The following is an 18,929-nucleotide window of genomic DNA, read 5'->3' on the forward strand; positions in this document are numbered from 1 at the left end:
ATTTGATATTATAAATTCCCAAATGAACACAGCAGGTTCTCTGAACCAGGACCCTTCTAAAATTAATTAATGGGGACAAAAAAATCTGGTCTCATTTAATGCTCAGAAAACCAAATACATTAATTTCTCCAATAGAAAGAATCCCTCTGACTCTCACATAATTTTAAATAATGTCAATATTCCCATATCCACTACAATTGATATTCTAGGTGTTACTCTAAATCCTAACCTAAGCTTGACAGCTTATGTTAAATCCCTTGCTAAAAATGCTTCCAAAAAACTGGGACTTATGTACAGAGCTCGTGAGTTCTTCACTGACGAGCAGATGGCCACAATATACAAAAGTCATGTGCATTCTCAGACTGAATACTGTTCACCACTGTGGCGTGGATGTGGAGCGGTTGCAATGAGGCAGTTGGACAAAATTCAAAATAAAGCCAAGATTAATCAATAATCCTGCCATAACGCAGGACCTTCTCCCGTTATCAGTACGTAGAGATGTTGCTTCTTTAGCACTATTTTATCAATATTTTTACCGTAAGTGCTCTAACGAACTGGCTTCAATTGTGCCTCCCCTTCACATTTTCTCCCGAAATTCTCGGGCAGCTGGGAGCGTCCATGAACTCACACTTTCTCCCCCACAATGCAGAACCTCTGCTTATCAAAATTCATTTATCCCCAGAACTACTACTCTCTGCAGTTCACTTCCTGGGAGTTGCTTCCCACATACATCCAATTGTTATAAGTATTTTATGAATGGAGGATGTCTTTAGGCACATGGACTTATTTTTTTTCCTTTGTTTTTCCTTCCTCCATTCATTATATATATATATATATATATATATATATATATATATATATATATATATATATATATATATATATATATATTGCCAGATGCCTCAATCCCGTTTGGGGTGGCCACAAACAAATTGCCTCCAAGTCGCCCTGTCCCCTGCCATTTCACTCCCCTGCTCCCAACTCACACCCCCTCTCTCATATACCTTTCCACCCCAACCCTCCATCTCATCCTCGGCCTCCCCCTCCCTCTTTCCCCCTCCACCTCACTCACATACACTCTCTTCGTCAGTCTTTCACCCTCCATCCTCTCCACATGGCCAAACCACCTCAGTGTGTTCCTCATAACGCTTCCTATCACATCCACATCAACACCACAACGCTCCTTCATATCCTCATTCGTCAGCCTGTCTCTCTATGTGACTCCACAGGCTCCTCTTAAATAACTCATTTCCACTGCTCTCACTCTTGACTTGTGTCCTTCCAACAACGTCCAAGCTTCACTTCCGTACGTTAGAGTTGGTATCACAATACTGTCATGTAGTAACTTTTTCACTTCCATGCTCACTTCCCTCTTTCTTATCACTGCTTTCAAAGAACCAGCAACCTTTCTTCCCTGCTGTACCCTTTCAAGCACTTCACCCTCCAAACCTCCATCCTTACTCATCACACTACCCAAGTACTTAAACGTACTCACATTTTCCAATTACTCACCATCCAACCTCGTTGTACGTTCACTGGCTTCACCTCTCTCAAAGACCATCACTTTACTCTTCCCTACATTCACCTTCAGATTCCGTTTCTTACACACTCTCTCAAACTCATCCACCAAGCCTTGCAGCTCCCCTTCATCTTCACTCAACAACACAGTATCATCTGCAAACAACAGTACAGGGAGCTTCCAAACACTATCCTCTCTCACCAGGGCCACTCCAACATCCACTACCCTACCTTGTACCTCTTTTATTACCCCATCCATGTACAGATTGAACAACCATGAAGACATGACACATCCCTGTTTCAACCCAACTTTCAAAGAGAAAAATTCACTTAGTTCACCATCCACACGCACTGCAGCCTTCGCACCATCGTACATACTCTTCACAGCATTCAACAACTTCCCATCTACTCCATATATTCTTAACACTTTCCACAATCCTTGTCTATCCACCCTGTCATATGCTTTCTCCAAATCCATGAAAGCCGCATACAACTTCTTTCCCTTCTCTAGAAACTTTTCCACTAAAGATCTGAGAATGAATATCTGATCTACACAACCTCTTCCCTTCCTAAAACCTCCCTGTTCTTCTCCAACTAATTTCTCTATTCTTTCTCTAACTCTGTCAATAAGTATCCTACCATACACTTTTCCTATTATACTAAGAAGACAAATGCCCCTATGATTACCACACACTTCTTTTTCCCCTTTTCCTTTGTACAAGGGAATAATTATACCTGACTTCCAATCCTCCGGGACTCTACCTTCCTCCCAGGCCAATCTGCACATCTTCCACATCCATTCTACTACTATCTCTCCCCCATGCTTCAGCATTTCACCACACACTCCATCAATTCCTGAGGTTTTCCCTGATGTAACTTTCTTCATTGCTTCCACAACTTCTATCCTACTGATTTCTTCCTGTCTTCTCACCTCCCTCCTTCTCCCAGCCATTCACCAGCCACTTATACTCACATTACTTCCATCCTCTACGTTCAACAATTCCTTAAAGTGTTCTCTCCATCTGCTCACTTTTTCTCCCTTCTCCACCAGTAATCTACCATTTTTATCTTTCACTCCCCTGCTAACTTCACTTCCACCCTGTCTTACTCTTATCATATATATATATATATATATATATATATATATATATATATATATATATATATATATATATATACTGAAGGTCTTGTAGTGTCGTCTCTTACATGCATAACTTACGATGGTAGTGTAACTCTTTAATCTTGTAATAGGTGAGTCTTGAGTTTTGGTTAAAATTATTTTGGTAATTGAAGAGCAGGAGGAGTTAAAGATGAATACAGGGAATTGATTTATTATCTTCAAAGAAAGTTGAGCAGCGTATGTATTATACAGGGACTTAATATACTAACCAAGTCTAGTCGGACCCCTCTTCTTATTCGCTCTTTCCACTACCTGCCGGTTCTATGGCCAGTCCCTTTCTGAGCTCTGATTCCCACATTCTCGTTTAGCAGGGGTCGTGTCACGTATGCTATACTGTTGTTGAAATGTTCTAGAAGCCTGTGTGTGTGTATGGTCACGATGCTCTGTTTGTGGGCTATTGTGCTGGTATGAGACATTCTGGAGAGGTGCTAACGTCATTTCCTTTTGGGCCCTAGGTTTGACATTGACTTAACCTCTAGACTATATATGTATGTTGCTGGTTATTATGTATTAAGATATTTCAGAGTCCTGACATCGCTCGGTCACACAACTGGCGGTCCTCCGACAGCAATCATCATTGACATATGCTAATCTATTAATACATAACATTGATTATAATATTGTATAGACATAATATTCATGATAATATTGTACTGATCCAGTAATATTATATTTTAAACAAGTTGTATCCATAATTAAATAAATGCAATAGAGTTAAATTGGTTATTGAATGACATATTATAAGATGTGTATGTTTAACAGACAAATGCATATAATTGTGCAATGGTAATAGTGCTAGGCCATTACATTACATATGGAGTTATCCCTTTAGTAATGCCTAAAATTTCACCTAACTTGTGTGATGATTCTGGTAATACAGAATTGTGTGTAACATTGTATGAATTGTTACATAATATTGTAGTAACATTGTGGTAGTACATAATTGTAACATTGTTTCAATTGTTACATAATACTGTAGTAACACTGTGGTAATGCATAACTGTACATTGTATGAATTGTTACATAATATTGTAGTAACATTGTAGTAATACATAATTGTAACTGTATGAATTGTTACATAATATTGTAGTAACATTGTAGTAATACATAATTGTAACATTGTATGAACTGTTACGTAATATTGTAGTAAGTGTAACATAATGCAATCGTTCGTCGTTACATAATTGTAATAACTGCAGTCGTGACATCACTAATCCGGTCATGCTGCTGTCGATGATAGTGATGATGTGCCATGCCACTGACTCGTGGAGAACAACAATTTGCTTTTTGTTTCACTTATAGAAGGAGTTTGTGGTATTTTGCATTTGTAGTGACACTTACATCTACTTTCATTTGTTTGTTATGTGAGCTTACTGTATTTCTTTCCTTCTTTCTTTTTTGGTATGTATTGATTTTCTATAGTTTGTTTTTGTCTGTCTACGCTTTTCCGGAGTTGTCCAAGGTTGCATAATTGCTGGTTAATTCCCTTGGGACCCTTTTTTTAAGGTTTAGTTTATATTGCACAGATATTACTGAAAATGATATTATATAGCCCCATATTATGTTATTTTATATACAAAATATAAATACACTATATACAGTATTAACTATATGCACTGACTTGTTGTTCTCTTGTACCTATCGTGAGCAATGTATGTGTCAGCACTGTGTGGAAATCTTTGTCCACGATTGTGTGGAAGATGTTCATTCTGGCTAATGTCATTTGTGCTGGCCATTTTTTTTCTTGTAATTTAATTTCTCTGTTTTCACTAGGTAGCTTTAATTAGTAAATGTTTAATACAGTTCTTTTAATTGCTCACTACGTAACTGTGATAGTATATTTTCTTTGTTGATGTAACAATGTATAGCTGTATGTATGAAATATGTATTATATGTAGGTATAAATGGTAACACTCGTTGGTGCTAAATAAATGCTATAGTACATGAATGAATATATACAATGTAGAATATTTATTGTTGGTGTAAGTATTTAGTGAATGAATTATGCCGATAATTAAAGTAGGTATATGTATTTACAGTATGTTGTAACTATACAGCACGTTTTATTTGTTTGTGGAGAATTTTTTTTGTCTATCACTGTGTATTGTATAAATGAAGTAACTACAGTATGTAACTCACTAGTTTTTACCGTGGTGGGAATGGTGTGAGTGGTGATGAGTGGTGGTGTCACACATGAGTTGGTTGACGTGGCATCGTCTCAGCAAACACGAACAGTGACACCGATTTCTCATCGTCTGATAGCTGTGGTGAGTAAATGAGTAGCGATGAGTAACTTGAGTGAAGATGAGTGAGTAAGAAAAGTTGTGAATATGGGCTTGGTATTTGCTGTCGTTGTTTGACTTTCTCGCACTTCTGCGTCAGCGGTGGAGGTTGGTGGAGGTAGGGGGCGGATTTTTCAGAGAAGGGCGGTGGTCTGGTGGTTGTTGCTGTGTTCTTGTTTTTCATTTACTTATTCTGTTTTTTATTCTTCTTGCTGATACATGAAGTTGCATGAAGAAGATTATAGAGTTGTCTTGTAGACTTGTTATTTGTAGTTAACTGTAGAGCTTGTTGATCCTCACTCGTAACTCGTCGTTGCTACTGTATGCTTGTAGACTCGTAGGCTCATAGACTCTTAGGCTTGTAGCTTGTATTTTGTAGGAATTCACTGTAGATTTGAAGACGAGGTTCGTACTTCGGCTGCCATCATTTCTCCGGAGGCGTGGTTCGTATCCCACTGCTGCCACCATTTATATATATATATGTAACTTTAATCTTGTAATAGGTGAGTCTTGAGTTTTAGTTAAAGCTATTTTGGTAATTGAAGAGCAGGAGGAGTTAAAGATGAATACAGGGAGTTGATCTTGATTTATTATCTTCAAAGAAAGTCTAATTTGAGCAGCGTATGTATTATACAGGGACTTAATATACTAACTAAGTCTAGTTGGACCCCTCTTCTTATTCGCTCTCTCCACTAACTGCCGGTTCTATGGCCAGTCTCTTTCTGAGCTCTGATTCCTACATTCTCGTTTAGCAGAGATCGTGTCACGTGTGCTACACTGTCGTGAAATGTTCTAGAAGCCTCTGTGAGTGTATGTGTGTAGGTTTGAGTATGGTCACGAGGTGCTGTTTGTGGGCTATTGTGCTGGTATGAGACATTCTGGAGAGGTGCTATTGTCATTTCCTTTTGGCCCCTAGGTTTGACATTGACCTAACCTCTAGGCTGTATATGTATGTTGCTGGTTATAATGTACTAAGATATTTTAGAGTCCTGACAGGAGGAGGAATATTAAAGTCGGATATGAGGCGGAGGGGAATTATATTACTAGTTAAATTGTACAATGATAACAATTCCGTGATAATACAGGGACAAACTTATTATTATTTCCATACTGTGGAGAGAGTGACACATTAATACTTGAGGTGCCAGTGTGTGAGCGAGGGAGTGTGAGTTAGCATGACCATGCGTGAATGTGTGAGGCCCTGAGTGTGACGTGTCAGCTTTACGGGATGCAGGTGTGTGTGTGTGTGTGTGTGTGTGTGTGTGTGTGTGTGTGTGTGTGTGTGTGTGTGTGTGTGTGTGTGTGTGTGTGTGTGTGTGTGTGTTTGTGTGTGTGTGTGTGTGTGTGTGTGTGTGTTTGTGTGTGTGTGTGTTTGTGTGTGTGTGTGTGTGTGTGTGTGTGTGTGTGTGTGTGTGTGTGTGTGTGTATGTGTGTGTGTGTGTGAGTGTGTGTGTGTGTGTGTGTGTGTGTGTATGTGTGTGTATGTGTGTGTGTGTGTGTGTGTGTGTGTGTGTGTGTGTGTGTGTGTGTGTGTGTGTGTGTGTGTGTGTGTGTGTCGGAGTCTGGAGCTAGAGAGAAGCCGAGTGACCCGGGCAGGCCGGTTTTATGACAGGCTGCAGCAGGGCACGCCGGTGTTAGCATCCCTAGAAGGCCCGGTGATTTGCTAAGGTGAGGCACACAGTGGCTCATTGGTCAGGTGGGGTCACGAGGTCAGGGACTGCTACTTCATAGGTCAGCGTAGCAGCTGAGTCATAGTGGGATGCAGTACCACCTGGTGCGTGATTGGTGGCGCACCTGTAATCTTCCTGAGTCGACTACAGGCTGGCGACAATGCGGTGTCCCTGACCACGTGTATACTGCTGGCCGCGTGGTGCATGTAATATGATGCAGGGATACATGCGTGATACATACAATAGTGCAGGGATAGGTGTGTGGTATGTATGAATTGTGGAGGTGGATTATTACGCCACAATACACCCCCTTCAGTTCAAAAAAAAAAAAAAAACTAATTAAATAAAAATAATAATAATAATAATAAAACAATAAAGAAAATTAATACTAACATGTACAGTAATTCAAGTTATTACAAAAATAGGAGTATGTATTTACATAGGGAGCTTATAAATTACTTACAAACATACAAAATACAGTTACATTATATGGCAGTGTAATTGTGAGTGCATATGGGCCTGGTAGTGAAAGGGATGAACAAGAGAGGGAGTCTTTCTGGAATGATGTTGATGAGTGTCTGCAGAGTTTTGAAGCGAATGTGAATGTGGTAACGATGGGAGATCTGAATGCTAGAGTGGGAAATGTAGCAGTTGAAGGTGTAGTTGGTATGCATGGTGTGCCTGGAAGAAATGAAAATGGGGAACGAATGATAGCGATGTGTGTTGAGCGAGAGATGGTGATTGGGAATACGCTGTTTGAGAAGAAAGATATTTATAAGTATACATGGGTGAGACAGGAGGGTGGAAGGGTTGTTGATAGAGCCTTGATGGACTATGTGGTTGTGTCTAGGAATGTAATAGGAAGATTGTTGGATGTGAGAGTTCTGAGAGGGGAGGGTGGAGGTATGTCTGACCACTACCTGGTGGAGGGAAAGTTAAGAGTAGGTAAGAGATGGATGAGAGCTAGGAGGGTTAGGTGTGGCAGGGAGGTTTTGAAAGTGAGTGAGTTGGATAAAAGAGAGAAAAAGATAGAGTATCAGGAGAAATTGAAAGATGAGTGGAACGCAGTGAAAGATCGGGAAAATGGCAGCGTGGAGGAGGAATGGCAGATGTTTAAGAGTGCTGTGGTGGGGCATGCAGAAGAGGTGTGTGGTGTGAGACGTGTGGGTGGTGGTGTAAGAAAAGGAAGTGAATGGTGGTGCGAGGAAGTAAGTATGGCTGTGGCTGAGAAGAGACGTGCATATGAAGTGTGGCTGCAGAGGAAGGATGAGATGTCATATGAAAGGTATAAGGAGAAGAGGAATAGAGCGAGAAGGGCTGTGCGTGATGCTAAAGTGGCAGCAGATGAGAGGTGGGGTAGGCGGCTGACAGAGAATTTTCAGCAGAATAAGAAAATGATTTGGAAGGAGGTGAAAAGGGTGCGAAAGGGAGAGTCTGGGAAGGAAGAACGAGTAAAAGCAGAGGATGGAAGGATGTTAATTGAGATGGATGCAGTAAGGAAGAGATGGGCAGAGTATTTTGAAAGATTGTTAAATGCAGAGGAGGAAAGGGTGGCTGAGATTGTGGCGGATGGAAGGGTGCAAGGAATAAATGTGTTGGGAGAGTTGAATGATTCTTTGATCACGAAGGAGGAAGTGGAGAAGGCAGTAAAGGAGATGAAAACAGGGAAAGCTGCAGGTATGGATGGGTGTGCTGTGGAATGCCTGAAGGGTGGTGGAGTGACTATTGTTGACTGGTTAGTAAGATTGTTGAATGTGTGCTTTGAGAAAGGTATGGTGCCAATTGACTGGGCAAGTGCTTGTGTGGTCCCGTTGTATAAAGGCAAGGGTGATAAGTATGAATGTACTAGCTTTAGGGGTATAAGTCTGTTGAGTGTTGTAGGTAAGGTGTATGGTAGAGTGTTAATTATGAGAGTTAGAGAGGGTACAGAGGGAGTGATTAGTGATGAGCAGTGTGGCTTTAGGAGAGGGAGGGGATGCGTTGATCAGGTGTTTGCTGTGAGACAAGTGTGTGAAAAGTATTTAGCGAAAAGGCAAGGATGTGTTTTGGGCATTTATGGATTTAGAGAAAGCGTATGATAGAATTGATAGGGAGGCTTTGTGGACTGTTTTAAGATTGTATGGACTTGATGGTAGGTTACTAAAAGGGGTGGAAAGTTTTTATGTAAATAGTAGAGCGTGTGTAAGAGTGGGAAATGCTGTGAGTGATTGGTTTCCCGTGAGAGTGGGGCTGCGACAGGGATGTGTGATGTCGCCTTGGTTGTTTAATATTTACATGGATGGTGTTGTAAGGGAGGTGAATGCAAGAGTTTTAGGTGGTCTGAGTCTGGTAAATGTTGATGGAGGAGAGTGGAATCTGAAGCAGCTGCTGTTTGCAGATGATACTGCACTGGTGACTGATTCAGAGGAGAGATTGAGACAGTTGGTAGAGGAGTTTGGAAGGGTGTGTGAAAGGAGGAAATTGAAAGTAAATGAGAATAAGAGTAAAGTGATGAAGTGTACGAGGTTGATAGATGGTAGGGGGATGAATATAGTTTTGAATGGTGAGTTGCTTGAGGAGGTAGATTGTTTTAAATATCTAGGGTCACATGTTGCTGTGGATGGAAGAATAGATGCAGAAGTGAAGTTTAGAATAAATGAAGTAGGAAAGGTGCTGGGAGGAATGAAAAAAGTGTTTAAATGTCGTTCGCTTAGAATGGATGTAAAGAGAAGGCTGTATGAGGGTGTTGTGGTACCGACTGCATTATATGGGGCTGAAACATGGAATATGGGTGTAGCAGAGAGGAAAAGTTTGAATGTAATGGAGATGAGATGTCTGAGGAGTATGTGTGGAGTGACGCGTATGGATCGGGTGCGAAATGATGAAGTGCGAAGGAGAACTGGAGTTGTTCGGGAGATGGCTGGTAGAGTTGAGCAGAGGGTGTTGCAATGGTTTGGACATATGGAGAGAATGGATAATGAGCGATTGGTGAAAAAGATAACTAGATCTGATGTGAGAGGTGTAAGGCTGAGAGGAAGACCACGAATAGGATGGATGGACAGTGTGAAGAGAGCGCTGGATGCGAGAGGGATGTCTGTTGAGCAAGGAAGAGTGGCTGTGCGTGACAGAAATAAATGGAGAGAATTTGTGAATGAATAAGTGATGACGCAGCCCTGAGGTGATATTCTCCCGCATTTGGTCTGATCAGCTAGTCAGGTCAGGTGCGGGTAAGGGGATGGGTCTGTTATGATGTGGCAGGGGTAAACCAGTTCTGCTGTCGGGCCCTGCTGCGGATGTCACTGATTGCATTGCCCAGTTGACCCTTGTGCGGTGTGGTGCGGTGAGGATCTGTCCGTTCTCCCCTTTGGGGCTAAGATGCGAATGAATGTGTTTGAATGGATGAGTAAATGGAGAGTGAGTCGTCCTGTCTCGGCTACCTCCCTTTCCTTGGGGGAAGCAGCCTAGGTATATAGATAGATAGATAGATAGTAATTGAGGGTGATCTATGTTGGGTATTGGAAATTCTTGGTCGGTCTGATGAGTCGGCCAGCTCGAGTGTAACTGTAGGAGGTTGTGGTGTTAGTTTAAGTGGAATATGGGCATGTTGCAGCTGCAGCCGTGACTGGTAAGGTCTGTGATGTGGAAGTAGGCGGTGTCATGCTGGAAGGGAGGGAAGTGATATAATTTGTAAGACAAAATCGTATACTCGTGAAACACACCCTGTCAATTTCTATGTACAGTGTGTAACTGACATCGTAATTAATGTTTTCTTGCAAGTAGGACTGCAAACGTTCTATAATATTTCATATAATACTTGCTGGCAACATCAGTACAGTTCAAATAATCCTGTGCGTCCGTGTCCGTAACGAAGACTCTTCATACACTTATGTCATACATTTCACAATAACGTTATTACACCTGCTGCAAATTAATATTATCATTGGGGAATGTGTTCCTCACTTTTCTCCGAACACATTTCTTTAATATTAGCCATTTAAACCATGCCTGTCAACTCCATCTTACACAGTGTTCCCAGATGAACAGGCTCGTATCACGCACGCTGAGAGGGACGAACTTCTGCTGTCGACTGTACCCTCCACTCACCTTATGTGGTGATATCTGTAATTGACAGACAGACAGATAGATAAATAGATAGATAAAGATAGATAGATAGGTAGACAGATAGATATATAGACCAGGCAAGAAATAATAATTATAATGATAATAATAATAATAATAATAACCAGATGCCCGCACAAGAGGGGAATCACACCAGCCGCGAGCCGATACATATGTAGCGCGGCTCGGAATATGACCTTGACCTTGACTTACTTTCACCAATTTCAAACTTGTAGATTTTTTCCCTACAACACATTTGTACAATTTTGTAATGATATCTTGAGCGGTTGCGAAGCTATCGTGTTAACAGACACACACACACACACACACACACACACACACACACCGCTCGCTGGTGCAGTGGTAACGTTCTCGCTTGCCATCTGGTAGACGGGAGTTCGCGCCTCGCTCAGGTTGCGAAAAGTTTCACTGACGAAGTGGGTGGTTACTGTCCCCCTTGAGCAAGGGGACGGGTGTGTGCGTGTGTGAAGGTCACAGCCTTGCCCTTAGATCGGACTATATGAGCTCTCAGCTCCCTTCCGGGAGGGTAAAAGCTGACGATCACGACCATCAAGTGATCCTGACTGACCCGGTGAATTACACACACACACACACACACACACACACATTTAAAACAATACCAGTTTCGCTATAGCAGCTGGTAATATTATTAGTAATCATAATCATCATCTAACCCTGTGTTGCCCCACGAAGAGCGTAGGAGCCCTGGGCTAGGCAAGTTGGTCCTGACAGTTAAGATGAGTGACCAGCCTCACTCATCCCTGAGTGGCATTACGTGAGCGCTTGGAGCGCCTTAATTACCCACTAAACCACCAGCGCCATAATTTGGTTATATGATTACCACCCAGCGTAGTGAATGGCTTTCTGGTGTACAGGAAACCATTTGACTTGTCACTCAGTGTAGAGTCACCAGTAGAGAAAAGGAAAGAAAGAAAGAAAGACAGAAGATGAAAGAAGGAAAGAAAGATAGGACAGGAAACTCATATGAGAGCAGCACAACATCGAGTGATTGGGTGGTGACCACCCCATCTACGTATCACTTTAATAATAATAATAATTATAATAATAATAATAATAATAATAATAATAATAATAATGCTGATGATGATGATATACCGTTTTTCGCTATCTATAGTGTGAGTAGATAAACAAATACAAAAACTAATACATCTATACATAAACATCACCGCAAATGCATCAGATGTTTATTATTATTATTGTTATTATTATTATTAGTAGTAGTAGTAGTAGTAGTAGTAGTATTTTTGTAATGATGATGGTTATGATGATGATGATGATGAAAATTATTATCATCATTATTATTATTATTATTATTATTATTATTATTATTATTATTAGTGTATGGTAGGATACTTATTGACAGAGTTAGAAAAAGAACAGAGGAATTAGTTGGAGAAGAACAGGGAGGCTTTAGGAAGGGAAGAGGTTGTGTAGATCAGATATTCATTCTTAGATCTTTAGTGGAAAAGTTTCTAGAGAAGGGAAAGAAGTTGTATGCGGCTTTCATGGATTTGGAGAAAGCATATGACAGGGTGGATAGACAAGGATTGTGGAAAGTATTAATAATATATGGAGTAGATGGGAAGTTGTTGAATGCTGTGAAGAGTATGTATGATGGTGCTAAGGCTGCAGTGCGTGTGGATGGTGACCTGAGTGAATTTTTCTCGTTGAAGGTTGGGATGAAACAGGGATGTGTCATGTGTCCATGCTTGTTCAGTCTGTACATGGATGGGGTAATAAAAGAGGTACAAGGTAGGGTAGTGGATGTTGGAGTGGCCCTGGTGAGAGAGGGTAGTGTTTGGAAACTCCCTGTACTGTTGTTTGCAGATGATACTGTGTTGTTGAGTGAAGACGAAGGAGAGCTTCAAGGCTTGGTGGATGAGTTTGGGAGAGTGTGTAAGAAATGGAATCTAAAGGTGAATGTAGGGAAGAATAAAGTGATGGTCTTTGAGAGTGGTGAAGTCAGTGAAAGTTCAGTGAGGTTTGATGGTGAGGAATTGGAAAATGTGAGTACATTTCAGTACTTGGGTAATGTGATGAGTAAGGATGGAGGTTTGGAGGGTGAAGTGCTTGAAAGGGTACAGCAGGGAAGAAAGGTTGCTGGTTCCTTGAAAGCAGTGATAAGAAGCAGGGAAGTGAGCATGAAAGTGAAAAAGTTACTACATGACAGTATTGTGATACCAACTCTAACGTACGGAAGTGAAGCTTGGACGTTGCTGGAAGGACACAAGTCAAGAGTGAGAGCAGTGGAAATGAGATATTTAAGAGGAGCCTGTGGAGTCACATGGAGAGACAGGCTGACAAATGAGGATAAAAAGGAGCGTTGTGGTGTGGATGTGGATGTGATAGGAAGCGTTAGGAGGAATACACTGAGGTGGTTTGGCCATGTGGAGAGGATGGAGGGTGAATGACTGACGAAGAGAGAGCATGTGAGTGAGGTGGAGGGGGGAAGAGGGAGGGGGAGGCCGAGGATGAGATGGAGGGATGGGGTGGAGAGGTATATGAGAGAGGGGTGTGTGAGTTGGGAGCAGGGCAGTGAAATGGAGGGAGACAGGGCGACTTGGAGGCGATTTGTTTGTGCCCACCCCGAACGGGATTGAGGCGTCTGGCAATAGATAGATAGATAAATTAATACTATACCACAGTATAAAAACTATTAACACCATGGCCATACCACAGTATTGTTGTCAGTGCTTCAGTAGGCAGGATAAGTGTATCAGGTGCTCATGTGCAACAAACAGGTGGCCGTGTACATACTGTAGGATGGGACCTTTCTGTATGAATGTGTTAGGGAATGACAGCCCACCAGAAGCGGCACTTGACCGCTTCCAACATGGCAGGCGACAGGCTGGTGACATTGAAATTGATGGGGCGGTCACTGACAATATGCACGATCACACGGACACGGGGTGAAAGACCCCGTGGTGAAGCGAGGGATAGGGATGGACGCCAAGATGCGAGAGATATGGAAGCGCTGGGTGGGTTAAATCACCATGGGGAAGTGAATAGTAGTGAAGTCGGGGGTGAGGAACATCACGAGGTTTATGATAGAAGTGAAACTCTGGATGAAGACCACTAGAGGCGTGCATGAAAGAGGGAATCATCCAGGTGTTATACGTCCCCAGAACGGTACTGACACAAACAACAAGGAAGTAGAACAGCCTCACGGGTCTCTGCGAGAAGGTCGTCCCACATACTGGATGGGCAAATCCAGAGAAAAAGCAGTAACCTGGGTGAACACCACATATAATGAAATTGTTGGTTGGTCGACAAGTAACTTTTTTGAACCTCCCAAATGCAATGCTATAACTGACATGATCAAGGAAATCACTCGCCTGATAGCCAATTACAACAATAATTCACCCACTGCCTCATTCTCTCTTAAGGTCCTTGCACTGATATCACATCTCTTCCTCAACAAGATCTGCCCAAGAGCAGAAAATATTAAGGCCACCCAAAGGCGGGTTGAAACATGGAAAAGAGGTGAAATCGACAAACTAGTTGAGGAAGCAAAGGTCTTGCAGATGATAATAAACAACCGAGGCAGAAGAAATCAGAATACCAACGATGTGGCAAGGATCTTTGGCAGCAAGATGAGACAGGAGAAGGTCTCGATGGCAACAAGATCCCTGTCAGCTGAATCACGAAACGGAGTACTTGACCTGACAGATGAAACAATGCAACAACTAAAAGAAAAACACCTGACTGCACGACAAGCAAGTGACCAGTCGAAGCTTGACGACAACTACACTCCTTCCAATCCCATCATATATGACACGATAACTGGAGAAATGGTGTGACAAAAGGCAATGAACAAACAGGGAGGGGCAAGGCCGTCAGGCCTGGATGCAAAATCTTGCCGAGTAATCCCCAGTAACATTAAGTTTGGGGAAGCGGCAACAGACCTATGTAACACCATTGCCTCACTGGCGAGAAAGCTGGCTTCAAGTCAGAGCAGTAACATCGAAGCACTGATGGCTTGCAGACTAATCCCCCTTGATAAGAATCCTGGATGCAGGCCTATCTGGGTGGGTTAAGTCTTAAGACGGATTATAGGAGAATGCATCATGGAGGTGGTGAAAGATGATATGAAGCAGGCAGTTGGCAACCTCCAAGTATGTGCAGGCCAGCAGGCAGGAGGTGAGGCAGCAGTTCACTCCATGAGGAAAATATATGAGGAAGAGGACTGTCAGGCAGTTGATGCCTCAAATGCATTTAATTCCATCAATCGGGAAGCAATGCTGCACAACATCAAGGTTAAATGCCCAGCATTTGCCCGATGTGTGGAAAACACCTACAAAGAACCAGCAGACCTCTACATTGTGGGTAAGACAGCTGCTCACGATGTCGGTGTAATCCAATCCACAGAAGGAACTACCCAGGGGGACCCCGTTGCCATGGCTATGTACCCCATGGCGATGACATGCTGCAACAACAGATCAGATACGAGGCCATCAATGTAAAACAGATAGTCTATGCAGATGATCTTACGGGTGCTGGCAAGTTGGAGGATGTGAGGAAATGGTGGGACCTTGTAACATCTCATGGCCCTGATATAGGTTACTACCCTAATCCAAGTAAGTCCATCTTGATAGTGAAACCAGCTTACTATCAAGATGCACAGGAAGCATTTCGAGACACAAACGTGATAGTGACCATGGAAGGTCAGAGGCATCTAGGTGCTGTGATTGAAACTAAGGAATTCAAAGACAAATATGTAAGTGATAAGGTAAAGACATGGGTAGAAGAAATTCATATACTATCCAGCCACGCAAAAAGAGAACCCCATGCAGCATACAGCTCATTTACCTATAGTGTAAAGCACAAGTGAACCTTCGTGATGAGGACCATACCAGACATCGAGTTGCTACTACAACCAGTGGAGGATACTATCAGGGATTCATTCCTCTCATCTCTAACCAATGGTCACATCCCCACACCAGAAGAAAGGGACCTTCTAGCACTACCACCCAGGACGGAAGGCCTTGGTATTATAAATTCAGCGGACGTGGCAAGCTATGAACACAGAAATTCACTCAGGATCACCAAATCCTTGTCACAGAAGATTCAGCAGACGTGGCAAGCTATGAACACAGAAATTCACTCAGGATCACCAAATCCTTGTCACAGAAGATTTGCGCCCAGGTTGAGACGAGAGAAATCGACCACCAAAAGCTGAAAGACATAAAGACACAAATAAGCAAGGAGCGTCAAGCAAGACAAAAGGACCAGCTGCAGCACATAATCGAACATCTAACACCAGACCAGTGAAGAAGGGTTGAAATTGCACAGGAGGCTGGGGCATCGAACTGGCTGACAACCCTGCCTCTCAAGGCAAAAGGCTTCCACTTCAACAAACAAGAATTTATTGATGCCGTAACCTTGAGATATGGGTGGCCAATAGAGAACCTACCTCAACACTGTGCCTGTGGCACTGACTTTGATGCAAACCATGCAATGGTATGCAAGAAGGGAGGCTTTGTTTGCATCTGACCCGATGAAGTACGCGACCTCCCTGCCAAAATGCTGAAGGAAATATGCCATGATGTCACGATTGAGCCAGCTCTGCTACCCCTGGACGGCGAGCACTTCACCAACAGAACAGCAAACACATCAAATGATGCAAGAGTGAATGTCAGTGCTCGAGGTTTCTGGGCAGGTGGACAGAGGGCGTTCTTCGACATCAGGATATTCGATTCCATGGCAGCATGTCATCGCGAACTGTCTGTCGAAGCTGCACACAAAAGGAATGAACAAGAAAAAAATAGAACTTATCAAGAATGGATCTAACATGTGGACCACGGTCGATTCACTCCCCTTGTATTCACAACATCAGGTGGGATGGGTCCAGAGGTGGTGAGATTCTACTCGAGACTGGCAGAGATCCTTTTTAAGACGAAACGTCGACCTCAGAGTTCTGTTATGGCCTGGATGAGATGTCGACTATCATTCTCCCTCAGGAGGTCTGCTCTGCTATGTCTCAGGGGCAAGATCATCAGCCCTCATGCCTGTCTCTCTGGCGGGTATGGATTACGAAACAACAGTGGTCGAGCGTCGCATAGACCAGCGACACCAGTAGTTTAATGTCTTTATTTACACTGTGATATCAATAAATATAAAATATAATAATAATAGTAATAGTAGATGGTTGGTAACCACAGCCGTTGGCGTGCCTGGGGCCAACGGATTGTAATATGAGGGTTAGTGTTAACCTTCACATTACAACTCCAAATGGTGAACTGTATTAGCAAGGTTGGTTTGGATCTTCACAATATAATTCCTCAATGGATGGAGGTGATTTTATAAAAAGTAGTCGTAGTAGTAGTAGTAGTAATGGTACTGTAGTTGTAGGAGTAATAGTTGTAGTTGAAGTTATAGTAGTAGTAGCAGTAGTAGTATAGTAGTGCTAGTAATAGTGGTTGCAGCAATAGTAGTAGTATTGGTGGTGGTGGTGGTGGTGGTGGCAGAATGATAAAGTAAAATTATGTGTAGAATTTATAAGGAAAATAGAGTTAATAAATGAAAGAATGTTTTTCCTGATTTTCTGAGGTGTGTGCATGGATAGATAAATAGATAGATAGATAGATGGATACTGTAGTTAGATAGATAAGCATTCAGGCAAACAGATGCAGATAGACAGACATAGATACATATATAATCTGAATGACTGGATGATAGGTAAATAGAAAGATAAACAGAGCCAGACAGGTGGCTCAGTCGGTAGAGAGGTGGCTTGCAGTCCCAAGGGACCCAGGTTCAAATCCCCGCTGGGGTAGGGAACAGTTTAAGGATTTGAATTTAATTAAATCAGGCTTTACTAATCTACTAGAAGACCCGCCGACATGTCGTAAAATACCCCCGCTAATACCAATACACCAGTCCTGTATGAGACAGCCCTAGCATGTATTCAATATGGACGGTGGGTGTTATCGCCGAAGTGGTGACATGTAGAGGTGTTGGTATGTAGGAGGACTGCTGGGCCTTGATAGCAGGCTGTGAAGCCTATGCCCAGAGTCGGACACATTAAAAAAAAAAAAAAAAAAAAGTATAGATAGACAGACAGATAGACAAGCAGGTAGATAGATAGGTAGACAGATAGATTGATAGGTAGGTAGGTAAGCAGATAGGTAGACACACATATATAGACAGCAAGAAATAGACATAGACATGAGAGAGAGAGAGAGAGAGAGAGAAACAGACAGACAGACAGATAGGTAACTAGGTAGATAGATAGATAGACAGATAGGTAACTAGATAAATAGATACACTGATAGATAGACACTCAAACAAACAGACAGGTATTAGATAACACACAGACAGGCAGATAATATAATCAGCAAATCTATCCACAAATTCCATATTAATTCTGGCCTATTCATTTCCTTTCTACTATCTCATTTCTTTTAGGCTAATTCATTTCCTCATCATTTCCACTTCTTTTCGCCTGATTCCATAATTCACTTCATTCATGGCGTCTATAGTCCGTTCATTTTAAGCTGGCTGGGATTTTTCTTCCTCGTGCAGCCTTTTTGCCGCAGCTCAGTGATATTAAACAGTCCAGATTTATTATTTCTCAGCGATTTATTGTGGGCATATTACCTCACTGTCCTCTAGAATGTTATTGCGTTTAACTAGGTCCATACTAATACGATATAAATTATATTAGGGATTTTTTTGTTACTTCTCAGGGGAGCCAGGATTCCGCGGGCTTTGGTTAATGTTTCATTTTATCAGGTTCCTTCTGGCTCTCTGCAACCTACCACACTTCGCCACACCCTGTGCTGGGAGGGGAGGTTTACATGATGATGATGGTAACGATAAATCATATTAAAGATAATTATATGGAGAATACATCGTAAAAGAAACAGTGCTGCAATGCCGCCTATGCCACTGAATACATGAACAACTATTCCGGCAAGACACGATATATCAAATAATCGAAAGTTATTCACTGGATATGGAAGAGAAAAATATATTCACTAAAACACACACGCACACACACACACACACACACACATACACATGTAATATATTACCACTATGCCAGGAATCAAACCCAGGACTCTCAGGTGAGAGCCAGGCAACACACCACCACACCAAGACCAGGTAAAAGTGATCTCACATTGTGACAATCTTGTA

Source organism: Coenobita brevimanus, chromosome 80 (genome assembly GCF_032717465.1).
Source record: "Coenobita brevimanus isolate Jiangsu-jjx chromosome 80, ASM3271746v2, whole genome shotgun sequence".
In the NCBI taxonomy this organism is placed as follows: Eukaryota; Metazoa; Arthropoda; class Malacostraca; order Decapoda; family Coenobitidae; genus Coenobita; species Coenobita brevimanus.